The following is a 25,438-nucleotide window of genomic DNA, read 5'->3' as shown; positions in this document are numbered from 1 at the left end:
CAGCCACCATCCGGGAGGTGGATGCGAACCTTGTCGCGTGGATGGACGTCGGGAAGCAGCCCGTGATTCGTAGGAAGTTTTCTGCTGCAGTTGAGACATGTTCATGCAGTGGAGCACGGGGAAATAATCGAGGTTGGGAGCGAGAATTGACGGCACCGTCGTTCTGAGGGTGCGGTTCATTAGCAACTGAGCAGTCGACAGGCCGGTGGAGAGCAGGGCGGAGTAATAGGCTAGCAGAGCAAGATGGAAATTTGAGCCGGCGTCCGGGGCCTTGCTGAGGAGCCGCTTAACGATGTGGACCCCCTTTTCCGCCTTCCCATTGGATTGGGGGTACAGGGGACTGGACGTCACGTGCTGGAAATTGTAGTGTCGGGCGAAGCCAGCCCATTCCTGGCTCGCGAAACAGGGGCTGTTTTTGTAAATTCACCACTCTGTCTTAGAATTCCCCCTATACCAAAAAGGGCCGATATTCCAAATGGTGAACAGGGATTCTCACTCCCTGACTCCGATGCAGGCTTCTGTGGGTGCTATTCAGGTCAAACTATATTTCCAAGTTATTCCCCGGTATAACCCATACCTTCACCGAAGAATTTTACCTACTTACCCCTTAATAGCATCGATGTCCTGGGTCCTGCGTTATTAAGGAAGTGAAGTAAGCTAATAACCACTTTTTCAGGTTAAGTTATTTTATTATTATACTTTTTTTTTCTTTAAGTTGCAAACACTTTCTTTACAGAAAGGAAAAACGATTAGTGATTCTGGATGCTGCTGGTTTGTTGTAGAGACCTTCAGACTCTCTCTCTCTCTCTTGTAGTTCTCCTCCCCTTCTCTCCTGTTGCTGTTTCTCTGTTTTCTCTGTTCTCTGTCTTCTGTCCTCCCCATTGCTGCTGGTTTGTTGTAGGGACCTTCAGACTCTCTCTCTCTCTTTTAGTTCTCCTCCCCTTCTCTCCTGTTGCTGTTTCTCTGTTTTCTCTGTTCTCTGTGTTCTGTCCTCCCCATTGCTGCTGCTGGTACACTTCCTTAGGTTGGGCCAATTTTATTTCAACCTTGCCCTTCATAGCCCGAGCTTTCTTGGGATCAATAACTCTCCCATCAAGTTTGTGCTCCCCATTCAATACCCTGTCTACTCTTTCAGGATCCTTGAAGAGGATAAACCCAAATCCCCGCGAACGCCCAGTCACAGGATCCATTTTAATTAAGCAGTCTACAATCTCTCCACATCCAGAAAATCAGTCCCTTAAATCTTTCTTACTTGTTTCCCAGCTGAGTCCACCAACAAACATCTTCCTTCTCATCCTCCTCATTCTTGCTGCCGTTTCTTTGAGCCTTCCACCTCCTTGAGGGGAGCGGAGCTCCCCCGGGCCGTGCTCCGGCCATCAGCTGTTGCTGCTTCGCGTTCTGCTGCTCTCTGTCCTGCCTCGCGCGTGGGGGGAGGGGCGAGGGGAGCCCGCGCTTAGTACTTTTTGGCGGGAGAGATCGGGACCTCCGATAGGGGATGGGCTACGGGGCTTAAAGGGGCATGGTGGGACACAACCAGGCCAATGGGTCCCCCTCTATTCAGTACATCACAGTGCTTCAACACAGCACAAAGAAATCTATGCAAACTCTCTTTTTCTTTTTCCCTTTCTCCTGCTGCAGGTTGTAATAACAATTCTGGCAGACTGAAATTGACTGCATTTTTGACAGAACTGCTGGCCAGTTTCTGCTCTTTTCAGCTGCCACCAACCTCTTGTGGGATCTTTCCCTGCACTCTCCCAGGCCAGATATTGGCAGACTTCTATGTTTCAAATGACACATTCTGTATTTTCCAGAACACCCCGTCTTGACATTTGAAACATTACTATAATTTGGTTTATTTTCCCCCCATCCAATTGTACTAACATACATCCCCGATCTTGGTCATTTGTATGCATATCACAGACCAGTGTCAATAAGAGTCTTGTTTTCTGTTCCAGTCCAATTACCGTGAACCATAGCCATAGCCGCTCAGGAAGGTAACACAATAGCTTTCCGTGTGTTCCACTACCTCCAAAGCATTTTACTTCCTTGGGATAGCAGCACCGTAGAAGCTGCCTCATGTCCCTTAGAACCAGCACACAACTCAGTTCATCAGTAACCAAACAGATCTTTTGTCCATCACTGGCTGTTACGTGTCCCATTTTCCCGTCGTCCAAATTGTTTTCCATTTCTGATTGGAATGGGGTAATTATAATATCATGTACCACCCACTGATCCCCTTGTTTTATTAATTTAAAATGTTCAATTGATCCTGCTTGTATTCCTAACTTCTCCATTAATGTCTAACATTGTCGTGAATCATGTAAGTCTGCCAACCTCTGGTTTACATGAGAGAATATCTTTCTGACAAAGTGTATATTTTCCATTACAGCATTTGCAAAACCACATTGAACCGTCTCTTTTTCAAACAAATTCTCCCTATTATATACATAGTAAAAAAAATCTTATCTTAACACATTATTCATTACCTAACCACACAAATAGACTGTGTGCTACAACTTTACATATTTTCAACTGTTAACAACATTTAATATCAATATCGAAACATTCCTTCTTGGCTTTGGGAACAATAATTATTACATACTAAATATGGCATATAAACAACATCAATATTATTTGTAATGTACTATATAGTTAAATCAAGAAAACACACTAAACTACCCCTCTATTAAAACATTCACACAGTTTAGAAATGCGGATCAAGTTCTTTAACGACACACATACCCCCCTTATCATATATATATATCAGTCCCTATCAATTTACATGAATTTTTTTTTTAATAACGATTTCAGCTCTTCAATGCAATATTGTTTTGCTGCATTGGTAACAATTTTCCCACCGTGGTATCAAGCTACAAAAATTCTTATTATTGTCATTTATCATATTGGGGTTCCTCGTCAGTCGCTGCTATCTGCCGAGACCCTTAATAATTCCACCGCGTAGTACATACTCCATGGAGACCGCAGATCACCCATCAGCTAATGTCCAGTTAGAGATGTCTGACCGGAGGTTTCACTGTCCAGTTATAGTTTGATATTTTAATTTGTTTCTAACCCGTAAAGTTTTCCTCCAGGTTCTGTCATTTAATTCCCTCAAATATGTAGCCAATTTTATCATTAGTTTCCCCCCCAATCCTGTCTAAAGGATTCCTCTCTGGAGTGTAGTTCTCTTCCTTCTTGTGAACTGGTTCGTTATTTATTTTTTCCATCTGAAAATCAAATGAACAGATCAAGGGTGGAGAGGGCCCTATTCTTTAATTTGTACCTTCTGTTTTCATTTGGTTAACCCAGAAATGCCCTCTCCAGGACTTCCGGATTTCTTTTGCCACCATTTCTTTTTGAACTGGTTTATTTTCCTTATCATTGATGTACATCATACAATTAAGGCCTGTTAAGCCTCCTCCTTCTGTCATTGCACCCCTGAGTGAGAAATTGTGATACAATTTCTTTTGCTCCAGATACCATGCTTCTCTAATTCAACTGTATGTGTACCCAGAATCTGAACAATCTTGTCTTTACACTTTACAGCTTCACAGATTATTTTCCCTGCAGTCTCAATGGGTAGCTTCACCCAAATTTCCTCTGTATTATCAATTGGTTTTAATATCTTTACTTTCTAAAGCTCCTTCTTCAAGGTATTTAACATTCTAAACATCATTATTTCTGCATATGACATTGTGTGATCCCCAGGCACTAGGACCCTGCGGAGCCATGCAGTTTCAATTTCAACGCAGCAATTTCAAAGTCTGCAAAGCAGCTGACTGCTGCCTGCTGCCCAACACAAACTCTTTATCTGTTTATTCTGAGACCAATTTAGTTCTGAACATACCGATTCACTATCCCATAATACTGATCACATTTCTACCTGCTATTTATAACTTCCAATTTATGTGAAAATCGGCTTTACAAAATACATTTTTTTTTAAATACAAACATTAAAGGAAATTCACAATTCCTTATTAGACATACACACACACATTCATCCACTCAGATCTTGGATCTCTACTCTGTAGGATTTCACAAATCCTTATTAAACACACACATACACATTTATCCACTGAGATCTTGGACCTCTATTCTGTAGGGTTTTAGTTATTCTTAACAAAATTTTGAGACCCCTCCATGCGGTTAAGTTTCACTTCTGCAGGAGTTTTTTTTGCCTCTGTTAAGCTTTTCTACTCTTGTTTCATTGTTTCAACTCTCTTGACCATGTTTCAGAGCAAGAGGATTATTCTCATTGCCATTTTTCGGAATTCAAGTTCTGTTCCTGGTTGTCCCTTTCAGTTGCAATCTGAAATTAAGGATAAGTACCCTTTCTGGGCCCTATCCAAGGCTGACTAAGGCACTATCTTCCTGTTTTAGTTAAGGGTCGATTGGTTATTGGTCTCTGAATTCTAGGCGTCCCCATTTTCCAGAAAATTTTCCACACAATCTGCCTTACTCTAAGGATGATTTATTTTTTGGCCTCCTTTTACCAGTAATGGATGCAAGATTTTTAGTGCTGTCACCAAGATGTCTTGCAGACTTTCACTCAGGGTCAGCATCTTCTAGTCTGCTGATTCACACCCTTCTAGAACAGTACAGCACAGAACAGGCCCTTCGGCCCTCGATGTTGTGCCGAACAATGATCACCCTACTTAAACCCACATACCCATAACCCAACAATTAACCTTACACTACGGGCAATTTAGCATGGCCAATCCACCTAACCCGCACATCTTTGGACTGTGGGAGGAAACCGGAGCACCCGGAGGAAACCCACGCACACACGGGGAGGACGTGCAGACTCCACACAGACAGTGACCCAGCCGGGAATCGAACCTGGGACCCTGGAGCTGTGAAGCATTGATGCTAACCACCATGCTACCGTGAGGCCCCAACCTGAGTTTCAGTCCCCTCGATCCACAGAATATCCTTTCCAGACTAAACTCGGCAGGTAAAGTCTGACTCACACATAGACCAGAAACTTCTAATATTCTAGTCTTTGTGCCGGTTAGAAACTTCTAATATTCCAACCGTTTCTTGGGAACTAGAAACTTCTAATATTCTAGCCCCTACTCTAGCCCCCATTCTGCTCAGCTAGAAACTTCTAATATTCCAGCCTCGCTTTACCTAGAAACTTCTAATATTCTAGGCCTCCACGCTGGATGCCATGGAGAAAGCAAAAAAACAGGCTGGGCGTAATTATGGGCTTCTGCCCCACGTTGGGCGCCATGTTTTTGTAAATTCACCAATCTGTCTTAGAATTCCCCCTATACCAAAAAGGGCCGATATTCCAAATGGTGAACAGGGATTCTCACTCCCTGACTCCGATGCAGGCTTCTGTGGGTGCTATTCAGGTCAAACTATATTTCCAAGTTATTCCCCGGTATAACCCATACCTTCACCGAAGAATTTTACCTACTTACCCCTTAATAGCATCGATGTCCTGGGTCCTGCGTTATTAAGGAAGTGAAGTAAGCTAATAACCACTTTTTCAGGTTAAGTTATTTTATTATTATACTTTTTTTTTCTTTAAGTTGCAAACACTTTCTTTATAGAAAGGAAAAACGATTAGTGATTCTGGATGCTGCTGGTTTGTTGTAGGGACCTTCAGACTCTCTCTCTCTCTCTTGTAGTTCTCCTCCCCTTCTCTCCTGTTGCTGTTTCTCTGTTTTCTCTGTTCTCTGTCTTCTGTCCTCCCCATTGCTGCTGGTTTGTTGTAGGGACCTTCAGACTCTCTCTCTCTCTTTTAGTTCTCCTCCCCTTCTCTCCTGTTGCTGTTTCTCTGTTTTCTCTCTTCTCTGTGTTCTGTCCTCCCCATTGCTGCTGCTGGTACACTTCCTTAGGTTGGGCCAATTTTATTTCAACCTTGCCCTTCATAGCCCGAGCTTTCTTGGGATCAATAACTCTCCCATCAAGTTTGTGCTCCCCATTCAATACCCTGTCTACTCTTTCAGGATCCTTGAAGAGGATAAATCCAAATCCCCGCGAACGCCCAGTCACAGGATCCATTTTAATTAAGCAGTCTACAATCTCTCCACATCCAGAAAAGCAGTCCCTTAAATCTTTCTTACTTGTTTCCCAGCTGAGTCCACCAACGAACATCTTCCTTCTCATCCTCCTCATTCTTGCTGCCGTTTCTTTGAGCCTTCCACCTCCTTGAGGGGAGCGGAGCTCCCCCGGGCCGTGCTCCAGCCGTCAGCTGTTGCTGCTTCGCGTTCTGCTGCTCTCTGTCCTGCCTCGCGCGTGGGGGGAGGGGCGAGGGGAGCCCGCGCTTAGTGCTTTTTGGCGGGAGAGATCGGGACCTCCGATTGGGGATGGGCTACGGGGCTTAAAGGGGCATGGTGGGACACAACCAGGCCAATGGGTCCCCCTCTATTCAGTACATCACAGTGCTTCAACACAGCACAAAGAAATCTATGCAAACTCTCTTTTTCTTTTTCCCTTTCTCCTGCTGCAGGTTGTAATAACAATTCTGGCAGACTGAAATTGACTGCATTTTTGACAGAAGAGCTGGCCAGTTTCTGCTCTTTTCAGCTGCCACCAACCTCTTGTGGGATCTTTCCCTGCACTCTCCCAGGCCAGATATTGGCAGACTTCTATGTTTCAAATGACACATTCTGTATTTTCCAGAACAGGGGCCATTGTCTGACATGACCGTCAGCAGAACGCCATGTTGGGCAAATGTCTCCTTACACTCCCTGATCACAGCCGAGGATGTGAGATCGTGCACCCTGATGACCTCCGGGTTACTGGAGAAGTAATCGATGCTGATGACGTAGTCCCTGCCGAATGCATGGAACAAGTCGATGCCCACTTTGGTCCAAGGCGATGTGACGAGCTCATGGGGCATCAGGGTCTCCCGTGGTTGGGCAGGCTGAAAACGCTGGCAGGTAGAGCAGTTGAGCACCACATTGGCGATGTCATCATTGATGCCCGGCCAGTTGACGGCCTCTCTGGCCCTGCGGCGGCACTTCACGATCTCTAAGTGCCCTTCATGGAGCTGCTCCAACACCAGCTGGCGCATGCTTTGTGGGACGACGATGCGATTTCAGTCGACAACCGCCAGGTCATCGCGGACGCTGTAAAATTGCGGGCATTGGCCCTTGAGCCACCCGTCCGACATTAAGCGCATCACCCGCTGCAGAAGTGGATCAGCCGCTGTCTCGCGGCGAATTTACATCAGTCGTGCATCCATAGCTGGCAAATGAGAGGCTGCAAACTGGACATGAGCGTCTATTTGGCAAATGAAGCCGTCATTATCACATGGAGTTGTGACTGACCTTGAGAGAGCATCGGCAACGGCAAGGTCTTTGCCCGGGGTATACGACTCCGGGGAGAAGGCCGAGACACTCTTTCTCGATTTGCACATAGCGCTGTTCTATTGGAGTCATCGCCCATGAATACGCAACGGGGACCCATGACGAGGCCTCGTTTCGTTGCAGGACCATGGCACTAATGCCCTACTGACTGGCATCAGTCTCTTTTGTCGGGTAGACACTCAGAGGCAGCACCCAGAATGAACGGGAACCGTCGTGCCCTCTGCCTTTATAGTGTGTGTATTCTAACTGGTGATTGGCTGCGGTGTTTGTACATATTGATTGGTCCCTGTGTGTGTCCATCAGTGTGTGTCTGCACTATGATATACTGGTGTATATTATGACATGTTCCATGAAGGCTCCTAGCTCCCTGGCTATGCCAGAAGTTTTCCCAGTTCTTGGGTTTGATCGGTCGGTCAGTGGGTCCAGCACGCAGTTAAAGTTGCCCCCCCCATAATCAGTCAGTGTGTGTCAAGGTCAGGAATTTCTACCATGTTCTTCTTTATGAATTCTGAGTCATCCCAGTTGGGAGCGTACACATTTACCAGTACGACAAGTGCCCCTTCCAGGACACCGCTGACCATGATGTACCTTCCCCCTGGGTCCGTAACTGTCTTGGTTCCCATAAACCTTGTCCGTTTGCTAATTAAGATTGCTACCCCTCGTCCCGTAGCATGAGTGGTATGATGCTCTATCAATTACTACGAGACGAGAGTAGAGAATAATCAAGGCTTTATTAAGCAGAGATGTGTGGCCTCCTGCAGCTGCTACCAGAATGGGAGCAGCTCGGGTGTGCAAATACATTTATACTTCACCTACTGGGCGGAACCAGCAGGCAGGGATTTACCCCCGTACCTCTAGTACAGGAGTCTGACATTATTACATCTACTATTATACAATCAGTGGTGACTACCACATGGTACATCTGTCCCACCTAGCCCTTCCTTACCAGCAGTCGGTCCTTTTCCTTCAGGTGCGTCTCTTGTATCTCCCTCAGGTGCGTCTTCTGTAGGTAGATTACGTCTGCTTTTAGACTTCTTAGGTGGGCAAACACTCTGGATCTTTTCACTGGGCCGTTGAGTCCCCTTACATTCCAGGTAACAATCCCGGAGGGGGGTTTCTGACCCCCCAGTCCTGTGGGATCATCCAGTTACCTGATGGACGCAGCCCTGCACTCCGATGTTTCCCTTTGCTAGGGGGCCTTCCAAAATGACCAGGGTCACCGCTCTCACCATGGGGTCGGGCCCCAGCGCACAGGGGTTTCCCTTTGCCCAAGGGGCACCCAATGTGCCACCAGCTGTGTGCACGCCACACGGGTGTGCCCCTGTGCTTCGGGATCTCCCTCCACCCTGACGCCCTCTTGAGTGGCTGTTTGCGGCGCCCTTTTGGTTCCTCGCCCTGCTCCCTGCCCGCCGGGCCTATGTCTGTACTGCTTCGCTATCTCACCCTTCTCTTTGCTTTGCTTTTGTTCTGCGTTCTCCTCCAGACTCCTCTCCCCCCAGCCCCTGTCCCTTTGTCAGCCCCCCCCCCCGCGTTCTCCCCCACTTCAGCCCCCTCCCCTCCTTGTGCCAGGCGCTCCCCAACCCCCCACCTCCCCCCCACCCCCCAAGAGGGGCGCCGCGGCCCTCCTTCCTTCCTGATATCCAGTGCTAGCCCACCTCGCTAGTACGGCGGCCCTCCTCCCAGTATTCGCCCAGTTCTGGCCCTGTTTAACCTTTCTCCTACTGGCCCTTGTCTGGTCTTCCTGTTTGCTTTCCTCACCTTCATTTCCCTCGCTCCACTCCCCCCCCCCCCCCCCCCCACCCCCCATTGCATTGAGAGAGGAGACAAGCTCTGAGACAAGGCAGCACAGTCCTGTGCAAGGTGTAACGTACATGTGCACAGTTCATGGGTCCCTTGTCCTTGTTTGCAGTCTGTCCTCCGCTCTTTGTTCGGGTTTTCCCTTCCTTTTCCATCCCCATGTGTTTCATTGCGGCTGTGTGTGCTCCTCCCCCAGCTTGTTCGCTCTAACAAACTCATCAGCCGCCGCTGGGCTGGTAAAATATAGCTCTTTCCCCTCAAATGTTACCCAGAGTTTGGCCGGGAATAACATCCCAAATTTTGCCTTGCTTTTCTGCAGTGCTGATTTCGCCTTGTTGAATTCAGCCCGTTTTTTGGCTCGGTCTGCCCCACTGTCCTGATACACCCTGATGGTCTTCCCTTCTCACAGGCTCTGTTTGGTTTGCCGGGCCCACTTTAGGATTCTCTCCCGATCTTCGAACCGGTGCAGCTTCACAATAATTGCTCTGGGCTGGTCCCCGGCTTTGGGCTTGTGTTGGAGTGACCTGTGCATCGTGTCTATTTGTGGTGGGTTTGGGAATACCTCCTTTCCCACTAGCTTGCCCATCATTTAGGTGATGTAGCCTGTTGGGTCTCTGTCCTCTATCCCCTCTGGCAGAGCCATTATTTCAATGTTCTGCCGTCTGGACCTATTTTCCTGGTCCTCCACTTTCCTTCTTAGGCTCCCCTGGGCCGTTACTAGGCTTCTAGGGTTATCACCCTGTCGCTCTGGTCCGAGGTGGCTCTCTCCAACTCCAGAATCATTTTTTTCTGCGCCTTCACTTTCCTTTCCAGGCCTTCGATGGTCTGCTGCATTTTGTGCATCGTCTCCTTCACCATTGCTTCGAGCTCCGATCAGAGCGCCTCCTTATGCTGGTCGCTGCGTCCTGCTCACGCTTTGCTGATTGGTCCACCATTGCTTTCCCTTTCAGGCTCGCCTGTACCTCCGTCACGTCTTGTGGGGCCGCCTGCCTGCGCGTCCGGCGCTCATGCACCTTACCCTCGCGGCTGCTGCTGCTTGTGTCCCGCTGTCCCTTCACCTTGGTGTTTTTCTTTCCTCCAGCCATCTGTCTGTCTCTCTTTCTTTCCCCGCTCCTGTTCCTTACCCTGGGGGTGCTCTCACTTCCCCCGCTCCCCTGCTGTAATGAACTCCAATTGGCTTTGGCCAATTGGAGTATGAGCTCCCTCAATGATAGCTCATTGAGGGGGCCCATATAAGCACCTGTGTAGGATTTGTGAGCCAGTTTTAAGTTGACTGGACTGCTAGCAGCACTGTTTGTAGCTGCTCCTGTAATATCGTTATTGTAAATAAATATTGGTGTGGTGACGGAACTCCTGCCTCCCGTGGATTACTACAGTGGCGACGAGGTAAACTACGAATTTTGCGGAGACCAGCTGCCGCACTCGAAGGGTAAGCCTTGGCATTTAAAAAATGCCGTTTTTTGGAAGGAAAGAGGCAACAAATGGACTGGTCCCAGTATGTGGAGAGAATGTGTTACTTCTTCCGGGCAAATGATATACTGACAGACGAAAGGAGACGGCTTATCCTGCTGTCGGCGTGCGGACCCTCAGCTTTCGCCATTATACGTAGTCTGACTTATCCCGATGCGCCGGACACGAAAATTTTCCAAGAAGTAACGGAATTGGTGAAAGAGCACTACGACCCAAAACCACCCCTCATTTTGCGTAGGTACAGATTCTTCACAGCGAAGCGGAAAGACAGGGAGTCAGTCACGAATTTCTTGACCCGCCTGAGAAGTCTGGCGGAAAAATGTGAGTTCGGCCTGACGCTAAATTAAATGCTTCGGGACCAGTTAGTGTGTGGTATAAACAACCTCACAATACAGAAACGCCTGTTGGCGGAAATGGAGCTAGACTGCAGGCAGGCGTTACAGCTCGCACTGTCCCTAGAAAAGGCAGCAAGTGGGGCGCAGGAACTACAGGGCACGACAATGGAGGTAGATACCTGTGAGAGGGACTACCACAACGGGTCCTGCTACCAGATAGCCGCTCTCAGGAAAAACCTGAGGAATAGAGGGAAAAAGGAAAACCCCAGAACTGCCCCCAGGTCTGCCAGGACTAACTGGAGACAGAGGGAAGTACCGGCTGAGGCTCCCCCAACAAACAGCCCCGACGGGGCTGTTTAGCTCACTGGGCTAAATCGCTGGCTTTGAAAGCAGACCAAGGCAGGCCAGCAGCACGGTTCGATTCCCGTACCAGCCTCCCCGGACAGGCGCCGGAATGTGGCGACTAGGGGCTTTTCACAGTAACTTCATTGAAGCCTACTCGTGACAATAAGCGATTTTCATTTCATTTCATTTCATTTTCAACAGAGAAGGACCGTTTCTGGCACCAGACAAAGTGGGGTAACAACGACTGAAACCCTAGAAGGAGGTGGCAAAAGAGGAATAGCAGGTGGGGACGCAGGGAAGTACACAACCTAGACGCCCCATCCTCCTCCGAAGGGGAACAATTATATAATATTACAACGAAGAAAGCAGAACCCATTAGGATTACCCCACGGGTGAACGGGTGGCCGGCAATAATGGAAATAGACACGGGTGTGGCCGTATCAGTATTGGGAGTGGCAGCATTTAGAAAAATCAAAGATGGACTCCAGCCACTAACCCTAATAAAAATATCGACAAAACTTAAAACCTACACGGGGGAACCCCTGGAAGTTCTAGGCACGACTCATGCACCTGTGGAATATGAGAAACAATTGCTCAGATTACCATTGATGATAGTAGAGGGCTCCGGACCGAGCTTAATTGGACGGAACTGGCTGAAAGACCTCAAATTAGATTGGATGAAAACTTTCCAGAGTGGAAGCGGGCAGTTGAGTGGAGTACTCCAAAAATACCGGAGGTCTTCCAGGAAGGTTTGGGGGAAATCATAGGCGCCAAAGCAACTTTGCTCGTGGACCCAGAAGCCCTTCCGAAATTTTGTAAGGCCAGGCCGGTACCTTTTGCATTAAGGAAGAAAGTAGATGACGAAATAGAAAGGTTACGGCGCGACGGCATTATCAGACCAGTACAGTTTTCGGAATGGGCAGCGCCGGTGGTACCAATTTTGAAGTCAGCCGGCTCGATACGTCTCTGTGGAGATTTCAAACAGACAGTAACAAATACGCACTGCTGGACAAATACCCAATCCCTAAAATAGACGACCTATACGCCAAATTGGCAGGTGGGCTTTTGTTCACGAAACTAGACATGAGCCACGCCCACCTGCAGTTAAAACTGGGCAAGGGCTCCCAGAAGTTCGCTACGTTTTTTCCAGGGGCACTAGCACGGGGGCTTCGCTCCCAGCATGGTTGAAGAAACCGGAGCGATCATCCCCCATTTTATCCTGCACCAAGACCTCCACTGTGGACATCACCCTTGCCTTGTGCATTGACCTCCTCCAATCAGCCTTGCAGTCCATGGAGGGATGCTGTCATCCCTTCCTGATTCTCATGACTCTGCCTTTGCTGTTCCATCAGCTCTGCGACGACTGGACCCAGGGCAGGTCATTAACGAGGGGCTCAGCAATGTCCAGGGCTCTGCCATCCATCCGAGTGCTGGATCCCTGGGACATCCCTGTCTCCTTTACTGTAGATCATCTCATGAAGTTCTCACCAGTGTGTGACCCAGAAAGTCTGTCTACTACTCAACCCCACCGAGGTGCGAGCATCTGTGCTGGTAGAGGGGATGGATGAGAGACGTGGCACCACTTCTATGATGACGTCTGACAATTCACCCTCTGAGCTGCTCAGATCTGCGGTACCCAGAGAACATGAGGATGGTCCGGGCTGCTCATCTGGTTGCCCCGCAAGGGAAGGGAGATGGCATTAGTCCATGAATTAGTCCAGCACAGGGGCAAATGAAGCGAGATATTACCTCACATGAGATTTGAGGAATGACCTAGTTTGTCCTTCGGGTTCTCACTTTTGCTCACAACCCCCGCTTCACCATCAGCATAGGGGCGGTCCTGCTCCTCCCTGGCCAGCTGAAGGGCTCAAGAGGCTGCCAAGAGCATGGCGTGAGCCACGTGAAGAAAAAAACTTTTGTGCAGAGGCTTATATTCCATGAGATTTCCCAGCAATGGTGTTGGTGGGTTTTGCACCGTTTATCACACCAGAACGGACACTTTACCATTTTTGTTAAGTTCCTGTCCTGGGAATTTGAAGGAGAACTGATCATTTCAGTGGAAAGAAAGCAATTCAGGAGTTGCAGGAAAACGAGAGATAACAGGTCTACAAAATTATGAGGGGCATTGCCAGAGTAGATGGTTAGAAGCTTTTTCCCAGGGTGGAAGAATCAATTACTCGGGGACATAGTTTGAAGGTGCGAGGGGCAACGTTTAGGGAAGATGTGCGAGGGCAGTTTTTTTGCACAGAGGGTAGTGGGTGCCTGGAACTCACTGCCAAAGGAGGTGGTGGAACAGGTACAATAGTGATGTTTATGGGGCGTCTTGACAAATACATGAATAGGCTGGGAATAAAGGGATACAGAAGTATAAAAGGTTTCAGGTTTGACGGGCAGTATGGTCGGCACAGGCATTGAGGGCAGATGGGCCTGTTCCTCTGCTGTACCTATTTTTATTCTTTGTTCTAACGCTGAATATGAGAAAGATTTAAAAAAACAAGGATTTGGTAAGAAATCGTGGAGCAGAACAAGGTCACTGGTAGAGCAGGAACAGAGATTAATCAGAAATAAAATATTTAATAAATCCATGATCAAGAAAGCAATCTTCTGAAGGGGTTGATGTTCACGTTGTTCATTAACATGCATCTGAATTAAAGAGCCAACAGTCAATGGCAGAACCCAATGCTGACTTTCCACTTGGTGAGGGTTTCAGTCATCTGATAAAGTTGGCACTGCTACTCTGTAATCATTAGTATGTTGCTTGTCAGAACATTTGTGATCTTGTTGCTTATGTTTGATTCAACACTGAAAACAATTTATCATTATACAGGATATCTGTTTGAATCTCTTTGATGGGGACAGTTGGAATGCTCTGAACCCACAACTATTACTTGGCATTTCGCCAAAACCAGTGTGAACTCGGTTATACATAGATCATACGGTGCAGAAGCAGGCAATTCGGCCCATCGAGTCTGCACCGACCCACTTAAGCCCTCACTTCCACCTGATCCCCGTAACCCAATAACCCCTCCTAACCTTTTTTTGGCCACCAAGGCCAATTTATCATAGCCAATTAACCTACCCTGCACATCTTTGGACTGTGGGAGGAAACCGGAGCACCCGGAGGAAACCGACGCAGACACGGGGAGAACGTGCAGACTCCACACAGACAGTGGCCCAGCAGGGAATCGAACCTGGGACCCTGCTGCTGTGAAGCCACAGTTCTATCCACTTGTGCTGCCATGCTGCCCTAGGTGATCTAATTTGTTATTTTTGTCTGATGTGCTCGTTAGCTACACTCTGCCTTCCTCAATCCCAATTGATTCAGTTGGTTCTTGGGCGGGGAGGGGAGTGGGGTGCGGGGGTGAAGGGTGTGGAAGGATGAGGGGTGAGAGACCCGGTCAAGATGTAAAATCCAGCTTATTATGTATGGAGAAGTACCATTCGAAATATTCTTGAAGAAATGAATGCATCCCATCCTAATGTCACACTAATTAGTATATCTCGCCTCAGTGTGATCATTTTGGTCCACCTCCTTGAATCAATGGCAGTGCATTTAAATGAAGAAATTATGCAGTAATAAAAGGAGAGTTGAAAACATCGGTAAATTATTCTCAGTTGGACATTGAAATACTAAAAATCAGAGCACTACAAGATAGACGAAAGGCAGTTACCTCAGGCATGAGTGTGAGTTTTGGCCTCCCTTGTCCCTTCAAGAATCCCCCCTTCTCCCTCACAGCCGCCCCCCCCCCCCCCCCCCCCCCCCCCCCCCCCCGCCCCCACAATATTGGTTTCAGCACCCTTCCTCTTCTCTTGTGGTTTCCTGTTTAGCACACTGGGCTAAATCGCTGGCTTTGAAAGCAGACCAAGGCAGGCCAGCAGCACGGTTTGATTCCCGTAACAGCCTCCCCGAACAGTGGCCGGAATGTGGCTACTAGGGGCTTTTCACAGTAACTTAATCGAAGCCTACTCGTGACAATAAGTGATTTTCATTTTTATGTCATTTTCATGTCCCCATTTTTATCCCCCCCCCCCCCCCCCCCCCTCCCCCGGTCGCGCAGTCCTTTGGTTCTTCAGCTTTTTTTTCCCCTTGGCTTACTCTTCGTTGCTGGCCTCGAACAGGTTTTGGAACAGGCCGACGAACTGCCCCCAAGTATCCAGGAAGCCTTCCGCTGGCCCTCGGATGGCGTACTTAATCTTCTCCAGGTGGAGAAATTCCGAGAGGTCGGGGAGCCAGTCTGCAGCTTTGGGTGGTGCTGCTGATCGCCAGCTGAGCAGGATTCTCCGGCGTGTGATTAGGGAAGCGAAAGCAAGGACGTTGGCCCCCTTCCCCAGTTGTAACTCTGGCTGCTCTGATACCCCAAAGATTGCCACTATTGGGCATGGCTTCACCCTCACCCCCACAACCTTGGAGAAGGCTGTGCAGAACCCAGCAAGCTTGTGGCAAGCCCAGAACATGTGGGTGTGGTTGGCCAGGACCCTCTGGCACCGTTCACATTTGTCCTCCACCTCCGGGAAGAACCTGCTCATTTGAGTTCTGGTCAGGTACGCTCTGTGCACCACTTTGAGCTGCATTCGGCTTAGCTTTGCGCAGGAGGAGGTGGAGCTCACCCTGCTCAGTGCTTTGCTCCACAATCCCCACTCTACCTCTGTCCTCTGTTCGTCCTCCCATTTTTGTCTGGTCCCATTCAGTGGAGTCCGGGCTCTGCCCAGTAGCTGTCCGTATATTTTCCCACATAGCCTCCCTTTCTTGCTGCTTGTGCCTATTAGGTCCTCTGGTAGTGTTCTTTCTGGGGACCCAGGGTACCCTACTGTCTCTTTGCGGAGGAAGTGTTGTATTTGAAGGTGTTTCAATTCCTGTCCCCTTGCTAGTTTGCACTTCCTCGTCAGTTCGTCCAGTGTCACCAGTCTGCGCCCTACTTAGAAGTCCCCGACCGTCAGTGTGCCCCCGTCCCGCCTCCATTTTTTGAAGGTGGTATCCAGCATGGCTGGGGGGAATCTGTGATTGCCGAAGATGGGGGATAACCAGTATGGTTATCCCAAAGTGCTGTCTCAACTGGGTCCATGTTCTCAGCGTGGCCGCTACCACTGGGCTTGTTGTGTACCTTGTTGAGGAAGATGGGAGTGCTGCTGTGGCCAGGGCCCGGAGGGTTGTTCCTTTACAGAATGCCTCCTCCATTTGTACCCAATCTGTGTCGGGTTCCTGTACCCATCTCCTCACTTTTTCTGCCGTTGTTGCCCCGTGGTAGTATTGTAGGTTCGGTAGAGCCAGGCTCCCTCTGACTTTCCCTCTTTGCAGTGTCGGTTTGGGAATTCTCAGGTTCTTGCCCCCGCCACACAAACGCCATGATTAGCCTGTCTATGTTTTGGAAAAAGGCCATGGGGATGAAGATCGGGATGGATCTAAAGAGGAAGAGGAACCTTGGCAGTACCTTCATCTTGATCATCTGCACTCTTCCCACCAGGGAGAGTGGGAGTGAGTCCCACCGTTGAAGGTCTCTTCTTACTTCCTCCACCAGGCTGGTCAAGTTCCACTTGTGGATCTGTGTCCAGTCTCTGGCTATTTGGATCCCCAGGTAACGGAATCTGTTCTGGGTCATTTTGAACGGGAGCCCCTTCAGCTCTTTGCTTCCCCCTTTAGGGTTCACTGGGAATGTCTCGCTTTTGCCCAGATTACGTTTGTAGCCCGAGAAGGTTCCAAACTCCTTCAGTATTTGCAGTATTGCCTTCAGTCCCTCCTGTGGCTTTGAGACATAGAGGAGCAGGTCATCTGCATAGACTGAGACTCTGTGCTCTCTGTCTCCTCTCCAGATTCTCTTCCAGCTTTTTGCGTCCCACAGGGCTATCGCCAGGGGTTCGATCGCTAACGCGAACAAGAGTGGGGATGGGGGCAGCCCTGTCTTGTTCCTCTCTGTAGCTCAGGTGTTCTGTCCCCGGGGGAGGGGGGTCATTATCACATTCAGCAGCTGCCTGATGTTTGCTGTGAGCTGCCTACCCTTGACAAAGCCCGTTTGGTCCTCTGCGACCACCTCTGGTGTGCAGCCCTCCAGTTTTTGGCCAGTACCTTTGCGAGTATTTACGCATCCACGTTCAGCAGTGAAATGGGTCTGTATGATCCACATTCCGTCAGGTCTTTATCTTTTTTGGATATTAGTGAGATTGTGGCCTGCGCTAGTGTTGGGGGCAGGGTGCCCCATGCCAGTGAGTCTGCAAACATTTTCCTTAGGTGTGGGGCCAGGACTGGTGCGAATGTCTTGTAGAAGTCCGCCGGGTCCCGGTGCCTTCCTCGTCTGCATGGAGCTGATGCTCTCCACGATTTCTCCCAGGTCTATTGGTGCTTCCAGCTCCCCCCCGTCTGCCTTCCCCCACCGCTGGTAGTTCCAGTCTGTCTGTTTCATTTCCGTGTCCCTGTCGGGGGGCTCGGAGGTGTACAATCTCTGGTAGAAGGTCTCGAATGTCCAATTGACCTCCTTTGGCTCTGTTACCAGTCTGCCATTTGCTGTCCTTAACCTGCGCTATTTCCCTCGTGGCTGCCTGCTTTCTCAGCTGGTGAGCCAATAGGCAGTCAGCCTTGTCTCTGTGTTCGTGGAAGGTCCCCGGTGTCTGGCGGAGTTGGTACACTGCTTTCCTAGTGGATAGCAGGTTAAAGTCCATTTGCAGCTTTTTCCTCTCCGCCAGCAGCTCTAAGGTCAGGGTCTCGGAGTACTTTCTATCGACTTCCAGACTGGAGTCCACCAGCTGTTGCCTGGCCACCCTCTCCTCCCTACCTCTACTTCCCATGTAGGCTATGATCTCTCCTCTGATCACGGCCTTCAGTGCCTCCCAAAACGGGGAAGATGAGACCTCCCCGTTTTGGTTGTTACTAACGTAATCGCCTATGGCCTGCGATATTTTTTGGCAGAAAGCCTTGTCGGCCAGGAGGTCCGTGTCCAGCCCCCATGTGGGCGCTGGGCCCGGCCTGTCTCCAACCTCACATCCGTATAATGTGGAGCGTGATCGGAGATAACGATCGCGGAGTAGTCCATTCCCGTGATCCCTGGAAGCACCGATTTCCCCACTGCAAAGAAGTCGATACGGGTGTATACCTTGTGCACCTACGAAAAGAACGAGAACTCCTTTTCTTCTGGGTGCAGGAAACTCCATGGGTCCACCGGCCCCATCTGTTCTGAAGTGTTGGTTAGTGTAGACTTGAGAGATAAACAGACACTTCCAACACTGATGAAGGTTCAACTCAATTTTATTAACTACTTCTAACTGACTAACACACGATGACTGTGGGTCTAAATGATGATAACTTAAACTAGAGACCTAAGCCTTGTACGAACCAGTTGATTCTCTCAGCCCGTGTTGTAAGTCTGTGCTGGGCTGGATGAGTTCTTGTTACACTCAGAGGCAGCACCCAGAATGAGCGGGAACCATGGTGCCCTCTGCCTTTATAGTGTGGGTATTCTAACTGGTGATTGGCTGCGTTGTTTGTAAATGTGATTGGTCCCTATGTGTGTCCATCAGTGTGTGTCTGCACCATGATATATTGGTGTATATTATGACATCCCCCTTTTATAAAAAAATGTTGATATAGGCATGTGATAATAAATAGTGTGGGTGTGTGGAGAATGTAGCTTGCTACATGTGAGATGCGAAGACAGATGTACAAAGCTATACACAGGGAACAAGACTATTTACAGGGGTAGGTGCCTGGTGCAGATGGCTACTATGAACTGCAACAACCAACAAACCTATTTACAAATCACTGGATAACGAATGCAACAATAAAGGATATAGGGAAAAAAAAAATTCAGAGAGTCCACATGTGTACAGAGTTCATAAGTTCAGTCTCTGAGGTGGGCGACGAACTCTGGTTGACCGCCTCCAGGGTGGGGCAATGGCTGGCGGCTCAGGAGCCGGGAGGGCTGCAGCACTGTCAGGGGCAGGCAGAGTAACCGGATTGGATTGGATTGGATTGGATTTGTTTATTGTCACGTGTACCGAGGTACAGTGAAAAGTATTTTTCTGCAAGCAGCTCAACAGATCATTCAGTACATGGGAAGAAAAGGGAATTAAACAGAATTCAAGAAAATACATGAGAATACATAATAGGGCAACACAATATATACAATGTAACTACATAAGAATTGGCATCGGATGAAGCATACATGGGTGTAATGTTAATGAGGTCAGTCCATAAGAGGGTCATTTAGGAGTCTGGTGACAGTGGGGAAGAAGGTGTTTTTGCGTCTGTTCGTGCGTGTTCGCAGACTTCTGAATCTCCTGCCCGATGGAAGAAGTTGGAAAAGTGAATAAGCCGGGTGGGAGGGATCCTTGATTATGCTGCCCGCTTTCCCCCGGCAGCGGGAGGTGTAGATGGAATCAATGGATGGGAGGCAGGTTCGTGTGATGGACTGGGCGGTATTCACGACTCTCTGAAGTTCCTTGCGGTCCTGGGTCGAGCAGTTGCCATACCAGGCTGTGATGCAGCCCGATAGGATGCTCTCCATAGTGCATCTGTAAAAGTTGATAAGGGTTAATGTGGACATGCCGAATTTCCTTAGTTTCCTGAGGAAGTATAGGCGCTGTTGTGCTTTCTTGGTGACAGCGTCGACGTGAGTGGACCAGGATAGATTTTTGGTGATGTGCACCCCTAGGAATTTGAAACTGCTCACCATCTCTACCTCGGCTCCGTTGATACTGACAGGGGTGTGTACAGTACTTTGCTTCCTGAAGTCGATGACCAGCTCTTTAGTTTTGCTGGCATTGAAGGAGAGATTGTTGTCGTTACACCACTCCGCTAGGTTCTCTATCTCCCTCCTGTATTCGGACTCATCGTTATTCGAGATCCGGCCCACTATGGTCGTATCGTCAGCAAACTTGTAGATGGAGTTGGAACCAAGTTTTGCCATGCAGTCGTGTGTGTACAGGGAGTAGAGTAGGGGCTAAGTACGCAGCCTTGCGGGGCACCAGTATTGAGGACTATTGTGGAGGAGTTGTTGGTGTTCATTCTTACTGATTGTGGTCTGTTGGTCAGTAAGTCAAGGGTCCAGTTGCAGAGTGGAGAGCCAAGTCCTAGGTTTTGGAGCTTTGATATGAGCTTGGCTGGGATTATGGTGTTGAAGGCGGAGCTGTAATCAATAAATAGGAGTCTGATGTAGGAGTCCTTGTTTTCGAGATGCTCTAGGGATGAGTGTAGGGCCAGGGAAATGGCGTCTGATGTGGACCGGTTGCAATGGTATGCGAATTGAAGTGGGTCAAGGCATTCCGGGAGTATGGAGGTGATGCGCTTCATGATCAGCCTCTCGAAGCACTTAATTACAACTGACGTCAGGGCCACCGGGCGGTAGTCATTGAGGCACGTTGCCTGGTTCTTCTTTGATACCGGTATGATGGTGGTCTTCTTGAAGCAGGTGGGGACCTCGGAGTGGATTAGGGATAGGTTAAAGATGTCTGTGAATACCTCTGCCAGCTGGTATGCGCAGGCTCTGAGTGCACGACCAGGGATCCCGTCCGGGCCCATCGCCTTCCGTGGGTTCACTTTCAGCAAGGCCGATCTGACTTCGGAAACTGTGATGGTGGGTATGGGTGAATTATGGGTTGCTGGGGCAATCGATAGCGGATTGTTGGTTACCTGCTCAAACCGAGCATAGAATGCATTAAGTTCATCGGGGAGGGGTGCGCTGCTGCCAGAGATACTGCTTGGCTTCGCTTTGTAGCCCGTTATGTTGTTTAGGCCTTGCCACAACCGCCGAGAGTCTGTCTGTGACTCTAGCTTAGTTTGATATTCTCTCTTGGCATCTCGGATGGCTTTACGGAGGTCGTACCTGGATTTCTTGTGTAGGACAGGGTCGTCTGCCTTGAACGCCTCAGATCTGTCCTTCAGTAGGGAGTCAATCTTGCGGTTGAGCCATGGTTTCCGGTTGGGGAACATACGTACTGCTTTCTTTGGCACGCAGTCGTCCACACATTTGCTGATGCGGAGGCGCCACACAGTCCATGGTGGGATCAGTAGAAGAGCTGATCGGAGGATCCCGTGACGACCCTGGAACCAGGCGAAGAGCACACCTGTTGCGGTGCCGAATGGATCTATCCGGGAAGCGGACCAGGAAGGAGCGGGGGGGCCACCTGCCTTAGAACGACAGCAGGAGCAGACCAGCCACCATCCGGGAGGTGGATGTGAACTTTGTCGCGTGGATGGATGTCGGGAAGGTCAGCAGCCCGTGATTCGTAGGAAGATTTCTGCTGCAGTTGAGACATGTTCATGCAGTGGAGCGCGGGGATATAATCGAGGTTGGGAGCGAGAATTGATGGCACCGTCGTTCTGAGGGTGCGGTTCATTAGCAACTGAGCAGTCGACAGGCCGGTGGAGAGCGGGTCAGAGCGATACATCGGTAGAGCAAGATGGAAATCTGAGCCGGCGTCGGCGGCCTTGCTGAGGAGCTGCTTAACGATGTGGACCCCCTTTTCCGCCTTCCCATTGGATTGGGGGTATAGGGGACTGGACGTAACGTGCTCGAAGTTGTAGTGTCGGGCGAAGCCAGCCCATTCCTGGCTCACAAAACAGGGGCCATTGTCTGACATGACCGTCAGCAGAATGCCATGTTGGGCAAATGTCTCCTTACACTCCCTGATCACAGCCGAGGATGTGAGGTCGTGCATCCTGATGACCTCCGGGTTACTGGAGAAGTAATCGATGATGATGACATAGTCCCTGCCGAATGCATGGAACAAGTCGATGCCCACTTTGGTCCAAGGCGATGTGACGAGCTCACGGGGCATCAGGGTCTCCCGTGGTTGGGCAGGCTGAAAGCGCTGGCAGGTAGAGCAGTTGAGCACCACATTGGCGATGTTATCATTGATGCCTGGCCAGTTGACGGCCTCTCTGGCCCTGCGGCGGCACTTCACGATCTCTAAGTGCCCTTCATGGAGCTGCTCCAACACCAGCTGGCGCATGCTTTGTGGGACGACGATGCGATCCAATTTCAGTCGACAACTGCCAGGTCATCGCGGACGCTGTAAAATTGCGGGCATTGGCCCTTGAGCCACCCATCCGACATTAAGCGCATCACCCGCTGCAGAAGTGGATCAGCCGCTGTCTCGCGGCGAATTTACATCAGTAGTGCATCCATAGCTGGCAAATGAGAGGCTGCAAACTGGACGTGAGCGTCTATTTGGCAAATGAAGCCGTCATTATCACATGGAGTTGTGACTGACCTTGAGAGAGCATCGGCAACGGCAAGGTCTTTGCCCGGGGTATACGACTCCGGGGAGAAGGCCGAGACACTCTTTCTCGATTTGCGCATAGCGCTGTTCTATTGGAGTCATCGCCCACGAATACGCAACGAGGACCCATGACGAGGCCTCGTTTCATTGCAGGAGCATGGCACTAATGCCCTACTGACTGGCATCAGTCGAGAGTTTGGTCTCTTTTGTTGGGTAGACACTCAGAGGCAGCACCCAGAATGAACGGGAACTGTCGTGTCCTCTGCCTTTATAGTATGTGTATTCTAACTGGTGATTGGCTGCGGTGTTTGTACATGTTGATTGGTCCCTGTGTGTGTCCATCAGTGTGTGTCTGCACTATGATATACTGGTGTATATTATGACATGTTCCATGAAGGCTCCTAGCTCCCTGGCTATGCCAGACGTTTTCCCAGTTCTTGGGTTTGATCGGTCAGTCAGTGGGTCCAGCACGCAGTTAAAGTTGCCCCCCCCATAATCAGTCAGTGTGTGTCAAGGTCAGGAATTTCTACCATGTTCTTCTTTATGAATTCTGAGTCATCCCAGTTGGGAGCGTACACATTTACCAGTACGACAAGTGCCCCTTCCAGGACACCGCTGACCATGATGTACCTTCCCCCTGGGTCCATAACTGTCTTGGTTCCCATAAACCTTGTCCGTTTGCTAATTAAGATTGCTACCCCCTCAGCCCTCGTCCCGTAGCATGAGTGGTATGATGCACTATCAATTACTACGAGACGAGAGTAGAGAAATATCAAGGCTTTATTAAGCAGAGACGTGTGGCCTCCTGCAGCTGCTACCAGAATGGGAGCAGCTCGGGTGTGCAAATACATTTATACTCCACCTACTGGGCGGAACCAGCAGGCAGGGATTTACCCCCGTATCTCTAGTACAGGAGTCTGACATTATTACATCTACTAATCATCATTACAACTACTATACAATCAGTGGTGACTACCACACGGTACATCTGTCCAACCCAACCCTTCCTTACCAGCAGTCGGTCCTTTTCCTTCAGGTGCGTCTCTTGTATCTCCCTCAGGTGCGTCTTCTGTAGGTAGATTACGTCTGCTTTTAGGCTTCTTAGGTGGGCGAACACTCTGGATCATTTCACTGGGCCGTTGAGTCCCCTTACATTCCAGGTAACAATCCTGGAGGGGGGTTTCTGACCCCCCCAGTCCTGTGGGATCATCCATAGTTACCTGATGGACGCACCCCTGCACTCCAATGTTTCCCTTTGCTAGGGGGCCTTCCAAAATGACCAGGGTCACCGCTCTCACCATGGGGTCGGGCCCCAGCACACAGGGGTTTCCCTTTGCCCAGGGGGCACCCAATGTGGCCACCAGCTGTGTGCACACCACACGGGTGTGCCCCTGTGCTTCGGGATCTCCCTCCACCCTGACGCCCTCTTGAGTGGCTGTTTGCGGCGCCCTCTTGGTTCCTCGCCCTGCTCCCTGCCCGCCGGGCCTATGTCTGTACTGCTTCGCTATCTCACCCTTCTCTTTGCTTTGCTTTAGTTCTGCGTTCTCCTCCAAACTCCTCTCCCCCCAGCCCCTGTCCCTTTATCAGCCCCCCCGCGTTCTCCCCCCCTTCTGCCCCCCCCCCCCTTGTGCCAGGCGCTCCCCAACCCCCCACCTCCCCCCCCACTCCCCAAGAGGGGCGCCGCGGCCCTCCTTCCTTCCTGATATCCAGTGCTAGCCCACCTCGCTAGCACGGCGGCCCTCCTCCCAGTATTCGCCCAGTTCTGGCCCTGTTTAATCTTTCTCCTACTGGCCCTTGTCTGGTCTTCCTGTTTGCTTTCCTCACCTTCATTTCCCTCGCTCCACTCCCCCCCCCCCATTGCATTGAGAGAGGAGACAAGCTCTGAGACAAGGCAGCACATTCCTGTGCAAGGTGTAACGTACATGTGCACAGTTCATGGGTCCCTTGTCCTTGTTTGCAGTCTGTCCTCCGCTCTTTGTTCGGGTTTTCCCTTCCTTTTCCATCCCCATGTGTTTCATTGCGGCTGTGTGTGCTCCTCCCCCAGCTTGTTCGCTCTAACAAACTCATCAGCCGCCGTTGGGCTGGTAAAATATAGCTCTTTCCCCTCAAATGTTACCCAGAGTTTGGCCGGGAATAACATCCCAAATTTTGCCTTGCTTTTCTGCAGTGCTGATTTCGCCTTGTTGAATTCAGCCCGTTTTTTGGCTCGGTCTGCCCCACTGTCCTGATACACCCTGATGGTCTTCCCTTCTCACAGGCTCTGTTTGGTTTGCCAGGCCCACTTTAGGAATCTCTCCCGATCTTCGAACCGGTGCAGCTTCACAATAATTGCTCTGGGCTGGTCCCCGGCTTTGGGCTTGTGTTGGAGTGACCTGTGCACCGTGTTTATTTGCGGTGGGTTTGGGAATACCTCCTTTCCCACTAGCTTGCCCATCATTTAGGTGATGTAGCCTGTTGGGTCTCTGTCCTCTATCCCCTCTGGCAGAGCCACTATTTCAATGTTCTGCCGTCTGGACCTATTTTCCTGGTCCTCCGCTTTCCTTCTTAGGCTCCCCTGGGCCGTTACTAACCTCGGCTTCTAGGGTTATCACCCTGTCGCTCTGGTCCGAGGTGGCTCTCTCCAACTCCAGAATCATTTTTCTCTGCGCCTTCACTTTCCTTTCCAGGCCTTCGATGGTCTGCTGCATTTTGTGCATTGTCTCCTTCACCATTGCTTCGAGTACCGATCAGAGCGCCTCCTTTATGCTGGTCGCTGCGTCCTGCTCACGCTTTGCTAATTGGTCCACCATCGCTTTCCCTTTCAGGCTCGCCTGTACCTCCGTAACGTCTTGTGGGGCCGCCTGCCTGCGCGTCCGGCGCTCATGCACCTTACCCTCGCGGCTGCTGCTGCTTGTGTCCCGCTGTCCCTTCACCTTGGTGTTTTTCTTTCCTCCAGCCATCTGTCTGTCTCTCTTTCTTTCC

The 25,438-nt window shown here is 49.9% G+C and overlaps 1 pseudogene; it reads right to left on the bottom strand.

Moving 5' to 3' along the window:
- LOC119950983 overlaps positions 1-25,188 on the bottom strand; it is a 39,603-nt pseudogene extending 14,415 nt beyond the window's left edge.
- Between the last annotated feature and the right edge of the window lie 250 nt (positions 25,189-25,438).

This window comes from Scyliorhinus canicula, chromosome 16, assembly GCF_902713615.1.
Source record: "Scyliorhinus canicula chromosome 16, sScyCan1.1, whole genome shotgun sequence".
In the NCBI taxonomy this organism is placed as follows: Eukaryota; Metazoa; Chordata; class Chondrichthyes; order Carcharhiniformes; family Scyliorhinidae; genus Scyliorhinus; species Scyliorhinus canicula.
The sequence above is the reverse complement of the archived record's forward strand: the minus strand, read 5'-3'. Positions and strand labels throughout refer to the sequence as shown.